The 15,024-nt window shown below is 36.8% G+C and overlaps 1 protein-coding gene across 4 annotated transcripts in view; it reads left to right on the top strand.

Moving 5' to 3' along the window:
- The first annotated feature begins 1,004 nt into the window (after positions 1-1,004).
- The window catches only part of LOC123525187 (GRIP and coiled-coil domain-containing protein 1-like), a 39,127-nt gene continuing 25,107 nt past the window's right edge, over positions 1,005-15,024 (top strand). The window contains exons 1-2 of one of the 4 annotated variants that reach the window (XM_053538101.1): positions 1,017-1,195; positions 3,017-3,061. The gene's annotated coding sequence lies outside the window, so the exon portion shown is untranslated. Of the gene's footprint in view, positions 1,196-3,016; positions 3,062-15,024 lie in introns of all 4 variants that reach the window. The other 3 variants (XM_053538103.1, XM_045304031.2, XM_053538102.1) reach the window with 3 other exon arrangements.

The raw sequence follows: 15,024 nt of genomic DNA, 5'->3' as shown, positions 1-15,024 counted from the left end.
CTATAAAGGTTAGGTGCAGATGTTAGAAGATTAAGATAAAAATAGAGTGCAAAGGTTAAAAAACTAAAAACAGTAAGTTATGAGCTAAGGAATGACCGTCACCTGCCTTTGGTTAAAGCTATTGAGGCTGGGACTAGACTGAGTATGACCAGGGAGAAGTTCCAGTAACGTAGAAGGAGTTCAGGTGATACTGAGTTCGAGACTGGGGTATGAGGAAGTTCTAATTTCTAGTGGGTATGAGGTTATCATGGTCAGCATAAACAAGCTGGTGTTTAATTTTATTAAGGAATATGAGAGAGTTATTGACCCTTCGATGTTCTAGAGTTTTCCAGTGGAGATTGTTTATCATTTATGTTACACTGCTGGTGAAATCATAATTATTACAAACATACCTGGCCGCAGCTCTCTGGACACTTTCGATCTTATAGGCAAGATTATTTGCCAGGGGTGCCAAACAACTGAGCAGTACTCAACTTGTGGTCTCGCGTATATAGTGTAAGCAGTTTCTTTGACCTTTCTGTTTGATGTTTTCAACTTTTGATGTTTCTTTTGATAAATCTGAGTGAATTGTTAGCTTTTGCTGCGATGTTGTTTATGTGCTGGGTCCAGTTTAAATCCTTTGAAATAGTCACCCCTAGATATTTAGCTGAGTAAGTGGTTTTAAGTGTGGTGTTATGCAGTGTGTAGGGGGAAATAACAGGTTTTTTTCTTCCTTGTGATCCTTAGGACCTCACATTTATCTGGGTTAAACTCCATAGCCCAGTCTCGTTCCCAGCTTTCAAGTATATGTAGGTCTGTCTGTAGGTTCTGAGCGTCTGTTTCGGAGCTAATTGTCAAGTATACAGTACTATGATGTCGTATATGCAAATAGTCGTGCCTTACTTTTGATGGATTCAAGCAAGTCATTAATATAGGCAAGGAACCGATTCCGTTTCTCTAGCCACTGCCAATTTTATTTACGGCATATAGCAAATTGTCCGGATATGATACGGGATGAAAAATACTTTATCCGACCAATCGTACTTCCGGGATAAACACAACGTAACACTTTTTTTCCATACAACTTTTATGTTCAAAATAGGGATAAAATGGTAACACTTCAGCGGCAAAGTCATGAACCCTTTCATATGTAAACTTCTGTAGGAACATTATCCCTTGCTACATTTTGGTAAATGTTGAAATTGGATCTGTCGATGAATTACAGTGGTTTCGTCAAATCACCGGTTCGTCATACTTAATTTATATAGTAAGTGAGAAGTGGTTTCGTCATAAAGACTTTATATAGTTAATAGCATAATAGGTCAATACAATGGAAGATGATCGCACCTATTTAATGGCAGTTAATCTCGATGATTGCGTTAAAGTAATTCGCACATACTTAATCGATAATGTTACTCAAATTGCAAATGAGTTATTAAAAATTATTGTGTATTAAAAACGAGTTCTTGATAAATATTACGTTTCTGAAATAGACGACTCGATCTATACTTCATTTCATGAAAAAATATGAATGATTAGCGAACAATATAAAGCTGATTTTGATCTGCACTGGTCGCGAATGCAGGTACATACTTGCGATTAAGATGTTGATAATTAAGGGATGCTGTAAGAAATATGTACAATTTTGGTAATATGAATTATCGGACTTGTATTAAATTACATTAAAAATTTGGCAAACAGATATATTACATATCTAAAATATGAATGTTATAAATGTACCAATGGAAATAAATTGTGTCTATCTTCACATTTACTCTTATAATTTTGTATTTGTAGAGTAAGTATTTGTTTGCCATAATACTTATTTTACACAACTTCAATTACGGCCTTTAATTAACGCAAACTATACGTTGTTTTTAGCTTATGAACATCGTTAGCTTGTATGTTTAATTATCCCCGCGTAAGTTTTGTGAACATCGTTAGCTTGTATGTGTAATTATCCTCGCTTATTAGCTTGTATTTGGTTATGGTTTGTCATCAGTTTGGTTATGGAAGCTGGAACTTACAGGGTTGTCATGATATGTATAAAAGTGCATTGTGTATTGACTGTGATATTAATTGCTTCTTTTTCTTTTTCAGAGTTTACATGGCATATGCATTATAATGTATAAAATTGTAATGTGTATTGAATGTGCTATTGATTGCTTTTTTTTCTTTTTCAGAGTTGACATGTGTATTATAATGTATAAAATTGTATTTTGTATTTAATGTGCTTCTTATTTTCATTGTTGAATGTGTGTCTTTTGTGATGATGTAAATAAATGTAAAAATATAAAACGGTTTGTTTTTCTTCTGCAAATACATTTTGATGATATATTAATTTCTAATTAGAAACATCTACGAAATGTCGGGAATTTAATGAGCAGAATGTGCCACAATTAGCACCTCACTGACATTCTAGAAATGCAAGGAATTTAGCACATTTTAAGTACCGTATAATAATCATCGATCATCAGTTAAGCTTTGGGGACAGTTACGCTAACTTCTTAAGATAAGAATTTTAATTCTTCTACTATAAATATACATTTTGTATATCTAAATTTTACTTTTTATAGTATTTGTTTTGTTTTTTTCTTATCAAATTCATATTTTCAAAATAAATTTAAAATGTTTTAATTCTCAATAGAAATTCTTGATTTTTTATTAATTCAAATTTAACATTTTGAAAAATAAATTGTCTTGCGTCGAACTTAACATTTGTAACCAGTAATAAATACATAAGTTTCGTCCATAAGAATTAGTTTAACAAAAACTAAATCTCTATATATCTTAAACATCGATAGGCAATTATATCATTTATTTTTCTTTTCATTTTCTGTATAAATAATTAGCTTTGAAATTATCTTTACAAAATTAACAACTTGTTTGCCACACAAAGTACATCAACAATAAAACGACCAACAAACAATCATTATTACACTATAACAATAAGTATGACGAAACCACTTCTCACTTACTATATAAATTAAGTATGACGAACCGGTGGTTTGACGAAACCACTACCATCCCTGTCGATTGTGACACTTTTCGGACGGAGCCGTATTTTGTCCTTAATTTTTAGGTGTGTTGTTTTATCGAATGAGTTCTGGGGAAGTAGACAAGTTGGCATTTCAAGCCACATTGGGTGTTAACTGATTTACAAAAGAAATTTGTTGAAAGAAGTTGTTTCTTACCAGTACAGCTGTGTAGCCCACTTTGACAGAAAATGATCTCCTTAGCCAATATCAGCATGGCTTCAGGTCAAAGCATAGCTGTGAAACACAACTTATAATAAGTTTCACACAAGAGGTATTCGACAATCTTGAGAATGGCCAACAGACTGAAGTCATCGTCATGGACTTCAGTAAAGCATTTGACAAGGTTGACCAACATAAATTGATTCATAAGCTCGATACCCTGGGAGTCCACCCATTAGCATCCCAGTGGATCAAGTCATTTCTCAAGGACCATTCACAAAGAGTAGTTGTGGATGACTTCACCTCAGATGAACTTCCTGTTCTTTCCGGGGTTCCACAAGGATCTGTCCTTGGCCCTTGTCTCTTCCTAGCCTACATAAATGACCTTCATGAGTCCATCAAAAGTAAGTCACGACTTTTTGCAGATGACACTTTTGTCTATCTGACGGTTAAATCCTCCCTTGATTCTTAATCCCTACAAAATGATCTTCATTCCCTAGAAGCCTGGGAAAAGGACTGGTCATTGGAGTTCAATCCAGATAAGTGTGAGGTGTTGAGGAAAAACTCAAAAGAAAAAATCCTATCATCTACAATTATACACTCCATAGTATATCACTAAAAACTACAGAAGCTGCTAAATACCTAGGCATTACACTAAGTAAAGATCTCAGTTGGTCAAAACATTGATAACATCACATCGAAAGCAAATAATTCACTTAGATTCATCAAAAGAAATGTCAAAACAAACAACAGAAAAGCAAAAGAAAGAGCTTACAACACCTATGTCCGCCCACAGCTTGAATACTGTTCCACTGGCAGCCTTGGCAAAAATCCCTCACATACAAAATTGAACGATTACAACGATCTGCAGCTCGATACATATGTAACAACTATGGTCAAACAAGCAGTGTCACCCAAATGCTTAATGATCTCAACTGGCAGTCCCTTGGACAGTGCTGATTAAAAATTCCCTTATTATATCTTTTAATCCCCCGCCGTGGCGGAGGGATTATAGGAATGGTCTGTCTGTCCTTCCGTCCGTCTTTCCGTCCTTCCGTCCGTAACAAAATCGTGTCCGGTCCATATCTCCTAAACCCCTTGCAGGATTTTCATGAAACTTGGGTCAAATGATCAGGGATTATAGGAATGGTCTGCGTCCGTCCGTCCGTCCGTCTTTCCGTTCGTCCTTCCGTCTTTCCATCCTTCCGTCCGTAACAAAATCGTGTCCGGTCCATATCTCCTAAACCCCTTGAAGGATTTTCATGAAACTTGGGTCAAATGATCACCTCATCAAGACGATGTGCAGAACCCATGAGTCAGCCTTATCGGTTCAAGGTCAAGGTCACAACTCAAGGTCAAAGGTTTGAGCCATTTTATGTCCGCTCTATATCTCCTAAACCCCTTGAAGGAATTTTATAAAACTTGGGTCAAATGATCACCTCATCGAGACGTTGTGCAGAGCCCATGAGTCAGCCATGCCGGCTCATGGTCAAGGTCACAACTCAAGGTCAAAGGTTTGAGCCTTCCATTTTGTGTCCGCTCTATATCTCTTAAAACCCTTGAAGGAATTTTATAAAACTTGGGTCAAATGATCACCTCATCAAGACGATGTGCAGAACCCATGAGTCAGTCATGCCTGCTCAAGGTCAAGGTCACAACTTAGGGTCAAAGGTTTGAACCTTCCATTTTGTGTCCGCTCTATATCTCCTAAACCCCTTGAAGGATTTTCATCAAACTTGGGTCAAAAGATCACCTCATCAAGACGATGTGCAGAACTTATGAGTCAGCCATGTCGGCTCAAGGTCAAAGTCACAACTGAAGGTCAAAGGTTTGAGCCTTCCATTTCGTGTTCGCTCTATATCTCCTAAACCCCTTGAAGGAATTTTATAAAACTTGGGTCAAATGATTACCTCATCAGAACGATATGCAGAAATTATGGGTCAACCATGCCAGCTCAAGGTCAAGGTCACAACTAAGGGTCGAAGGTTTGAGCCTTCCATTTGGTGTCCACTCTGTATCTCCTTAACCCCTTGAAGGATTTTCATCAAACTTGGGTCAAATGATCACCTCATCAAGAACTCATGAGTCAGCCATGTCAACTCAAGGTCAAGGTCACAACTGAAGGTCAAAGGTTTCAGCTCTGTATCTCCTAAACCCCTTGAAGGATTTTCATGAAACTTTGGTCAAATGATCACCTCATCAAGACATTGTGCAGAATTCATGAGTCAGCCATGTCAGTTCAAGGTCAAGGTCACAGCTAAAATCAAAGGTTTTACCCTTTCACTATCCATAGCAGTGGCGGGGGATTTAGCTGTCTTTCAGACTGCCTTGTTTAAAATAAGGTACAGACTGTCTTATTGCAGTTGACCATCCATAACCACCTCACACCTACAAGGAACCTGAACTACTTGATCTCACAATCTCACACGCAATACTATTCAAACTCCTTTTTTCCAAGAACAATTCGTTCCTGGAATGGTCTCCCCCTACATATACAGTCCAGCCCCAGTTTAATTCTATTCACTGAGAGGCTGGCAACTGTAACCTTCTAATCTATATCTATGTTTTAATCTTAGTAATGGTAGTTCTTTTTAACTTTGCACCTAATGAGCTTGCTCATCTTTTAACAGTCTGTTCCAGACAAGTGCCTCCCAGTTATAATCAGAATTGATTGTTGGGCAGTACACAGTAAATGTAGATGTAGATAGCAGATCTATCTGTCAGAGAAGGCAGTGGCTAGAGAACCGGAATCGGTTCCCTAGACAGCAAACTTATTCGTCCGGAACCGGTTCTGTAGCCAAAGTGCCGTGCATAGGCTAGGGAATGGGAATTTTATTTCTATGCATAAAGCTGTCGAAATTCACTTTGTTTCTTTTGGTAAGTATCGTGGATGTTATTATTTATCCCCCCGCCAAAGGCGAAGGGGATATTAGAAATGCTCTCCGTGCGTGCGTGCGTCCGCAACGATCTTTGTCCGGAGCATAACTCCAAAAGTACTGGAGGGATTTCCTTCAAACTTCATACACTGATAGAACACATTGGGAGGAAGTGCAGTGTGCAAGAACAATAACTCTACCTTGCCTATTTTTTGAGTTATTTCCCTTTATCTTATTTTCTTAAAAAATTTTGTCCGGAGCATAACTCCAAAAGTACTGGAGGGATTTTCTTCAAACTTCATACACTGATAGAACACATTGGGAGGAAGTGCATGTGCAAGAACAATAACTCTACCTTGCCTATTTTTTGAGTTATTCCCCTTTATCTTATTTTCTTAAAAAAATTTGTCCGGAGCATAACTCCAGAAGTACTGGAGGCATTTTCTTCAAACTTCATACACTGATAGAACACATTGGGAGGAAGTGCAGTGTGCAAGAACAATAACTCTACCATGCCTTTTTTTTTAGTTATTCCCCTTTATCTTATTTTCTTTAAAAATGTTGTCCGTAGTATAACTCCAAAAGTACTGGAGGGATTTTCTTCAAACTTCATACACTGATAGAACACATTGGGAGGAAGTGCAATGTGCAAGAACAATAACTCTACCTTGCCTATTTTTTTAGTTATTCCCCTTTATCATATTTTCTTAAAATATTTTGTCTGGAGCATATCTTCTTCATGCATGGAGGGACTTTGATATATCTTGGCACAAATGTTCATCACCACGAGGCGGAGTGTCATGCGCAAGAACCAGGTCACCTAGGTCTAAGGTCAAGGTCACACTTAGAGGTCAAAGGATACAAGAATGAAAACCTTGTCCGGAGCATTTCCTCTTCTTGCATAGAGGGATTTTGATATAACTTGGCACAAATGTTCACCACCACGAGACGGAGTGTCATGCACAAGATCCAGGTCCCTAGGTCTAAGGTCAAGGTCACACTTAGAGGCCAAAGGTCAGATACAAGAATGACTTTGTCCAAAGCATTTCTTCTTCATGCATGGAGGGATTTTGATGTAACTTGGCACAATTATGCACCATCATGAGACGAAGTGTCATGTGCAGTTCCCTTCTTAAGAATTACTTCCCTTTGTTGTTACTTTAACTAGCTTTTATTGTAACTTTTTCATTACTAGTCCTAGGGAAAAATCGAGACCACTTTTCTGTAGTACAACATGCATGCTGCATCCAATTTTGTGATGTACTTTACTTATATTGTAACATTTTTATAATTGACCGTAGGGAAAAAACAAGACCACTTTTCTGTGGTACAACATAGATGTTACTTTCCAATTTTAGGTGTAATTTAAGGTATCTCTACCTGGTAAGGAGTTTTTTGTGGACTTAGAAAAACAAAAGACTTATAATGGTAACTAAACAACCAGAAAATTAAAATTCCATTTGCAAATACAGCTGCTAGAGTAAAGAAATTTGCTGTGACGGGCATATATTGTGACATTCTGGCACTCTTGCTCCCTGTTAGCTTTCCATTCCTTCTTTTTACAGTAGCCATATAGAAAAAACATCATAGCTATACTGTTCATGAAAATTAATAAAATTTAGCAGTAAACCACCTTACCACTGACTTATTCTTTCTTCCACTCTTTAAAACCCCTGATATGGACCACAGCTAAATGGTCCTTCAAAGCTTTCCCCAAAATTAATACTTTCAGACACTAACTTGCCAGGAGCTTTAGCCTTCAATTATGATATGCCCGGCGGGGGGATTAGCCATGTCTAACATAGCTCTTGTCTTAATCAGTTTTACCATTTCAGCAAGCCATGCCCTTGCATTTATTTGCGTTTACTGTGTCTCCAAAAGTGTACTCACCGCATACTGTCTGCCATATTAGAATGATATAAACTAGTATGAATGAAAGTGGAAATCGTTGTCGGCATCGGAACAAGCCTAAATAAACTTACAATAAAAGAAAAAATTAAAACAAATTAAGTAATTTCTGTTAATTAGTATTGATCAAATGTTTTTTTTTCAATTTGCTAATCTGACACTTGCAAACTTAAATCCAGTAAAAATAACTGATGCACCTTAAATGCCGAGGTGTTACAAACTAGTATTTATAGTGATAAAAAAATCCGCTGGAAGCTTTAATGACACATCCGTAAACATCTAATGAGGCATGTACAAAACAATTCAATTTACATTTATATAATTAAACATATTACATTTAAAACGGCAAAGTAGTTTTCACGCATTCATTCATACTAGTTTATATCATTCCAATATGGCGGGGAGTACACTTTTGGAGACGCAGTAAACGCAGATTAATGCAAGGGCATGGTAAAATTAATTAAGATAATAATATGCATGATACTTACTAAAAGAAACAAAGTAAATTTCGGCATCTTTATGCATAGAAATAAAATTCTGGTTCTCTAGCCTATGCACGCTACTTCGGCTACAGAAACGGTTCCGGACGAATAAGTTCTCTGTCTTGGGAACCGATTCTGGTTCTCTAGCCACTGCCATCAGAGAAATAACTCGTTGGAAGTGCATAGCAGACACCTAGCCTGCATTCTGGCTGCCCAATAACTTGATGCCCAGGTTTTTTTTCTAGGTGTCCATTAATTAATTTGAGATCTTTACTTAGTGTAATGCCCAGGTATTTAGCAGCTTCTGTAGTTTTTAGTGATATACTATGGAGTGTATAGTTGTAGATGATAGGTGCATCAAATTAATTAAATGTGTGATTTTTGTTTGCCTAAAATTAAAAACATGTGTAGCAAAGTGAATGTTTTAACATAATTGAAACTTCATTTACACAAGTTAGATAAATATTCGAAGATACAGCATGTGATTTTTAATGAATTTTAATGCTATATTATGTTGAAAGAAATGTTGAAAATGGTTAATGACATTTTAAATTTAATTAAAAACACAATGACATTTTAATTAAAAACACAAACTTACTTTTATGGTCATGTTTGATAAAACTTAGACATGTCATAAGCTTGTTAAAAGAGAAATTTCTAACATTTATCATTACTTTCTGTACACGATATCCTCTAATCAAATGCATCATTTCATTTTTGCCATTGTCTTTGAATATTTGTTTGTCAAAATTAGTCTCAACACATGTACCACACAACAACAACACTGGAATGTTTTTAAACAATGACATTAACTTCCTCCGTCTATAATCAACAGCATTTTTAGCTCGACTATTCGAAGAATAGTCTAGCTATTCTACTCACCCTGGCGTTGGCGTCGGCGTCACACCTTGGTTAAGTTTTTGCATGCAAGTACATACAGCTATCATTTAAAGGCATATAGCTTTGAAACTTATTTATTCTTTTTCTAGGTCAATTACCAACCTCACTGGGTCAAGTTCCATAACTCTAACATGTATTTTGAGCAAATTATGCCCCCTTTTGGACTTAGAAAATTCTGGTTGAAGTTTTACATGCAAGTTACTATCTCCAAAACTAATGCAGATATTGAATTGAAACTTCACATGTGTCTTCGGGGTTATAAAACTAGTTGACAGCACCAAGTCCCATAACTCTGACCTTCATTTTGGCCAAATTATGCCCCCTTTCAGACTTAGAAAATTTTGGTTAAAGTTTTGCGTGCAAGTACATACAGCTATTACTAAAAGGCATATAGATTTGAAACTTATTTTTAGCTCACCTGTCACAAAGTGACAAGGTGAGCTTTTGTGATCGCGCGGTGTCCGTCGTCCGTCGTCCGTCCGTGCGTCCGTGCGTCCGTGCGTCCGTGCGTCCGTAAACTTTTGCTTGTGACCACTCTAGAGGTCACATTTTTCATGGGATCTTTATGAAAGTTGGTCAGAATGTTCATCTTGATGATATCTAGGTCAAGTTCGAAACTGGGTCACGTGCCTTCAAAAACTAGGTCAGTAGTTCTAAAAATAGAAAAACCTTGTGACCTCTCTAGAGGCCATATATTTCATAAGATCTTCATGAAAATTGGTCAGAATGTTCACCTTGATGATATCTAGGTCAAGTTCGAAACTGGGTCACGTGGGTTCAAAAACTAGGTCAGTAGGTCTAAAAATAGAAAAACCTTGTGACCTCTCTAGAGGCCATATTTTTCATGAGATCTTCATGAATATTGGTCAGAATGTTTACCTTGATGATATCTAGGTCAAGTTCGAAACTGGGTCACGTAGGGTCAAAAACTAGGTCATTGTGTCTAAAAAAGAAAAAACCTTGTGACCTCTTAGAGGCGATATTTTTCATGGGATCTTCATGAAAATTGGTCAGAATGTTCACCTTGATGATATCTAGGTCAAGTTCGAAACTGGGTCACGTGGGGTTAAAAACTAGGTCAGTAGATCTAAAAATAGAAAAACCTTGTGACCTCTCTAGAGGCCATATTTCTCAATGGATCTTCATGAAAATTGGTCAGAATGTTCACCTTGATGATATCTAGGTCAAGTTTGAAACTGGGTCATGTGGGGTCAAAAACTAGGTCATTAGGTCTAAAAATAGAAAAACCTTGTGACCTCTCTAGAGGCATATTTCTCAATGGATCTTCATGAAAATTGGTCAGAATGTTCACCTTGATGATATCTAGGTCAAGTTTGAAACTGGGTCATGTGGGGTCAAAAACTAGGTCAGTAGATCTAAAATAGAAAAACCTTGTGACCTCTCTAGAGGACCATATTTCTCAATGGATCTTCATGAAAATTGGTCAGAACGTTCATCTTGATGATATCTAGGTCAAATTCGAAACTGGGTCACGTGGGGTTAAAAACTAGGTCAGTAGATCTAAAAATAGAAAAAACCTTGTGACTCTCTAGAGGCCATATTTTTCATGAGAACTTCATGAATATTGGTCAGAATGTTCACCTTGATGATATCTAGGTCAAGTTCGAAACTGGGTCATGTGGGGTCAAAAACTAGGTCATTAGGTCTAAAAATAGAAAAACCTTGTGACCTCTCTAGAGGCCATATTTCTCAATGGATCTTCATGAAAATTGGTCAGAATGTTCACCTTGATGATATCTAGGTCAAGTTCGAAACTTGGTCATGTGGGGTCAAAAACTAGGTCAGTAGATCTAAAAATAGAAAAACCTTGTGACCTCTCTAGAGGCCATATTTCTCATGGATCTTCATGAAAATTGGTGAGAATGTTCACCTTGATGATATCTAGGTCAAGTTCGAAACTGGGTCACGTGCAGTCAAAAACTAGGTCAGTAGATCTAAAAATAGAAAAAACCTTATGACCTCTCTAGAGGCGATATTTTTCAATGGATCTTCATGAAAATTGGTCAGAGTATTTACCTTGAAGATATCTAGGTCAAGTTCGAAACTGGGTCACGTGGGGTTAAAAAACTAGGTCAGTAGATCTAAAAATAGAAAAACCTTGTGACCTCTCTAGAGGCCATATTTTTCATGGGATCTTCATGAATATTGGTCAGAATGTTCACCTTGATTATATCTAAGCCAGGTTTGAAACTGGGTCATGTGGGATCAAAAACTAGGTCAGTAGGTCTAAAAATAGAAAAAACCTTGTGACCTCTCTAGAGGCCATATTTCTCAACGGATCTTCATGAAAATTGGTCAGAATGTTCAGCTTGATGATATCTAGGTCAGGTTCGTAACTGGGTCATGTGCGGTCAAAAACTAGGTCAGTAGGTCAAAAAATAGAAAAACCTTGTGACCTCTCTAGAGGCCATATTTTTCACGAGATCTTCATGAAAATTGGTGAGAATGTTCACCTTGATGATATCTAGGTCAAGTTTAAAAGTGGGTCACGTGCCTTCAAAAACTAGGTCATTAGGTCAAATAATAGAAAAACCTTGTGACCTCTCTAGAGGCTATATTTTTCAATGGATCTTCGTGAAAATTGGTCAGAATTTTTTATCTTGATGATATCTAGGTCACATGTGCTCAAAACTAGGTCACTATGTCAAATAATAGAAATAACGACGTCATACTCAGTTCAACACTGGGTCATGTGGGGATAGGTGAGCGATTCAGGACCATCATGGTCCTCTTGTTTCTTTTTCTAGATCAATTACCTACCTCACTGGGTCAAGTCCCATAACTCTGACATGTCTTTTGAGCAAATTATGCCCCCTTTTGGACTTAGAAAATCCTGGTTAAAGTTTTACATGCAAGTAACTATCTCCAAAACTACTACAGATATTAAATTGAAACTTCACATGTGTCTTCGGGGTTATAAAACTAGTTGATAGCACCAAGTCCCATAACTCTGACATGTAATTTGGGCAAATTGTGCCCCCTTTTGGACTTAGAAAATCCTGGTTAAAGTTTTGCGTACAAGTACATACAGCTATTACCAAAAGGCATATAGCTTTGAAACTTATTTATTCTTTTTCTAGGTCAATTACCAACCTCACTGGGTCAAGTTCCATAACTCTTAACATGTATTTTGAGCAAATTATGCCCCCTTTTGGACTTAGAAAATTCTGGTTAAAGTTTTACATGCAAGTTACTATCCCCAAAACTAATGCAGATATTGAATTGAAACTTAACATGTTTCTTCAGGGTTATAAAACTAGTTGATAACATCAAGTCCCATAACTCTGATATGTATTTTGGTCAAATTATGTCCCCTTTCGAACTTAAAACTCTTTTGATATTTAACATTTTGGGTAATAATTTCCTGCTTCTGTGACAATATTTCGAATAGTCGAGCTTGGCTGTCTTATGGACAGCTCTTGTTAGCTCACCTGAGCAATGCTCAGGTGACTTTTTCTGATCGCTTAATGTCCGGCGTCTGTCGTCTGTCAACATTTAGCTTGTGTATGCGATAGAGGCTGTATTTTTCAACTGATCTTCATGAAATGTGGTCAGATTACCTTGACAAAATCGAGTTTGAAAATGGGTCATCTGGGATCAAAAACTAGGTCACTAGGTCAAATCAAAGAAAAACCTTGTGTATGCGATAGAGGCTGTATTTTTCAATAAATCTTCATGAATTTTGGTCAGAATGATTACCTTGATGAAATCTAGGCAAATTCGGAAAGGGGTCATCTGGGGTCAAAAACTAGGTCACTAGGTCAAATCAAAGAAAAACCTTGTGTATGCGATAGAGGCTGTATTTTTCAATTAATCTCCATGAATTTTGGTCAGAATGATTACCTTGATGAAATCTAGGTAGAGTTCCAAAAGGGGTCATCTGGGATCAAAAACTAGGTCACATCAAAGAAAAACCTTGTGTATGTGATAGAGGCTGTATTTTTCAACCAAGCTTCATGAAATTAAGTCAGAATGATTACCTTGATGAAATCTAGGCAGAGTTCGAAAATGGGTCATCTGGGCTCAAAAACTAGGTCACTAGGTCAAATCAAAGAAAAACCTTGTGTATGCGATAGCGGCTGTATTTTTCAATTAATCTTCATGAATTTTAGTCAGAATGATAACCTTGATGAAATCTAGGCTGAGTTCGAAAATGGGTCATATGGGGTCAAAAACTAGGTCACTAGGTCAAATCAAAGAAAAACCTTGTGTATGTGCCTTGTGTATGCGATAGAGGCTGTATTTTTCAATGAATCTTCATGAATTTTGGTCAGAATGATTACCTTGATGAAATCTAGGCCGATTTCGAAAATGGGTAATCTGGGATCAAAAACTAGGTCACTAGGTCAAATCAAAGAAAAACCTTGTGTATGCGATAGAGGCTATATTTTTCAATTAATCTTCATGAATTTTGGTCAGAATGATTACCTTGATAAAATCTAGGCCGAGTTCGGAAACGGGTCATCTAGAGTCTAAAACTAGGTCTCTAGGTCAAATCAAAGAAAAACCTTGTGTATGCGATAGAGGCTGTATTTTGAATTAATCTTCATGAATTTTGGTCAGAATGATTGCCTTGATAAAATCTAGGTCAAATTTGAATATGGGTCATCTGGGATCAAAAATTAGGTCACTAGGTCAAATCAAAGGGAAAGCTTGTATATGCGATAGAGGCTGTATTTTTCAATTGATCTTTAAGAAATTAAGTCAAAATGATAACCTTATTGAAATCTAGGCCGAATTTGAAAATGGGTCATCTTGGGTCAAAAAGTAGGTCACTAGGTCAAATCAAAGAAAAACCATGTGTATGCGATAGAGGCTGTATTTTTCAATTGATCTTCATGAAATTTGGTTAGAATGATTGCATTGATGAAATATAGGTCAAGTTTGAATATGGATCATCTGGGATCAAAAATTAGGTCACTAGGTCAAATCAAAGAAACTTGTGTATGCGATAGAGGCTATATTTTTCAATTGATCTTCTGAAATTTAGTCAAAATGATGCCTTGATGAAATCTAGGTCGAAATTTGAAATGGGTCATCTTGGGTCAAAAAAAGGTCACTAGGTCACAAAAAAAACCATGTGTATGCGATAGAGGCTGTATTTTTCAATTGATCTTCATGAAATTTGGTTAGAATGATTGCATTGATGAAATATAGGTCAAGTTTGAATATGGGTCATCTGGGTCAAAAATTAGGTCACTAGGTCAAATCAAAGAAAAACTTTGTGTATGCGATAGAGGCTATATTTTTCAATTGATCTTCCTGAAATTTAGTCAGAATGATTGCCTTGATGAAATCTAGGTCAAATTTGAATATGGGTCATCTTGGGTCAAAAAAAAGGTCACTAGGTCAAATCAAAGAAAATCTGTGTATGCGATAGAGGCTGTATTTTTCAATTGTTATCCCCCGCCGATGAAATCGGGAGGGGGGTATTGAAATGGCGTTGTCCGTCCGTCAGTCCGTCAGTCAGTCCCTCCGTCCGTCCGTCCGCAGCCATTTCTCAGTAACTACTTGTTAGAGTTTCATGAAACTTAAAATAAACATGAACCAACATACTGCGATGATGCCCATCAAGTTTTTTTTTTTGATTGGTCAATTTTCCTCAGAGTTATTGCCCTTTTCCTCAGAGTTATTGCCCTTGATTTAATAAAAAATGTCTGT

Source organism: Mercenaria mercenaria, chromosome 3, assembly GCF_021730395.1.
Source record: "Mercenaria mercenaria strain notata chromosome 3, MADL_Memer_1, whole genome shotgun sequence".
Lineage (NCBI taxonomy): Eukaryota > Metazoa > Mollusca > Bivalvia > Venerida > Veneridae > Mercenaria > Mercenaria mercenaria.
Note: the sequence above shows the minus strand (reverse complement) of the source record. Positions and strands in the feature narration are given on the sequence as shown.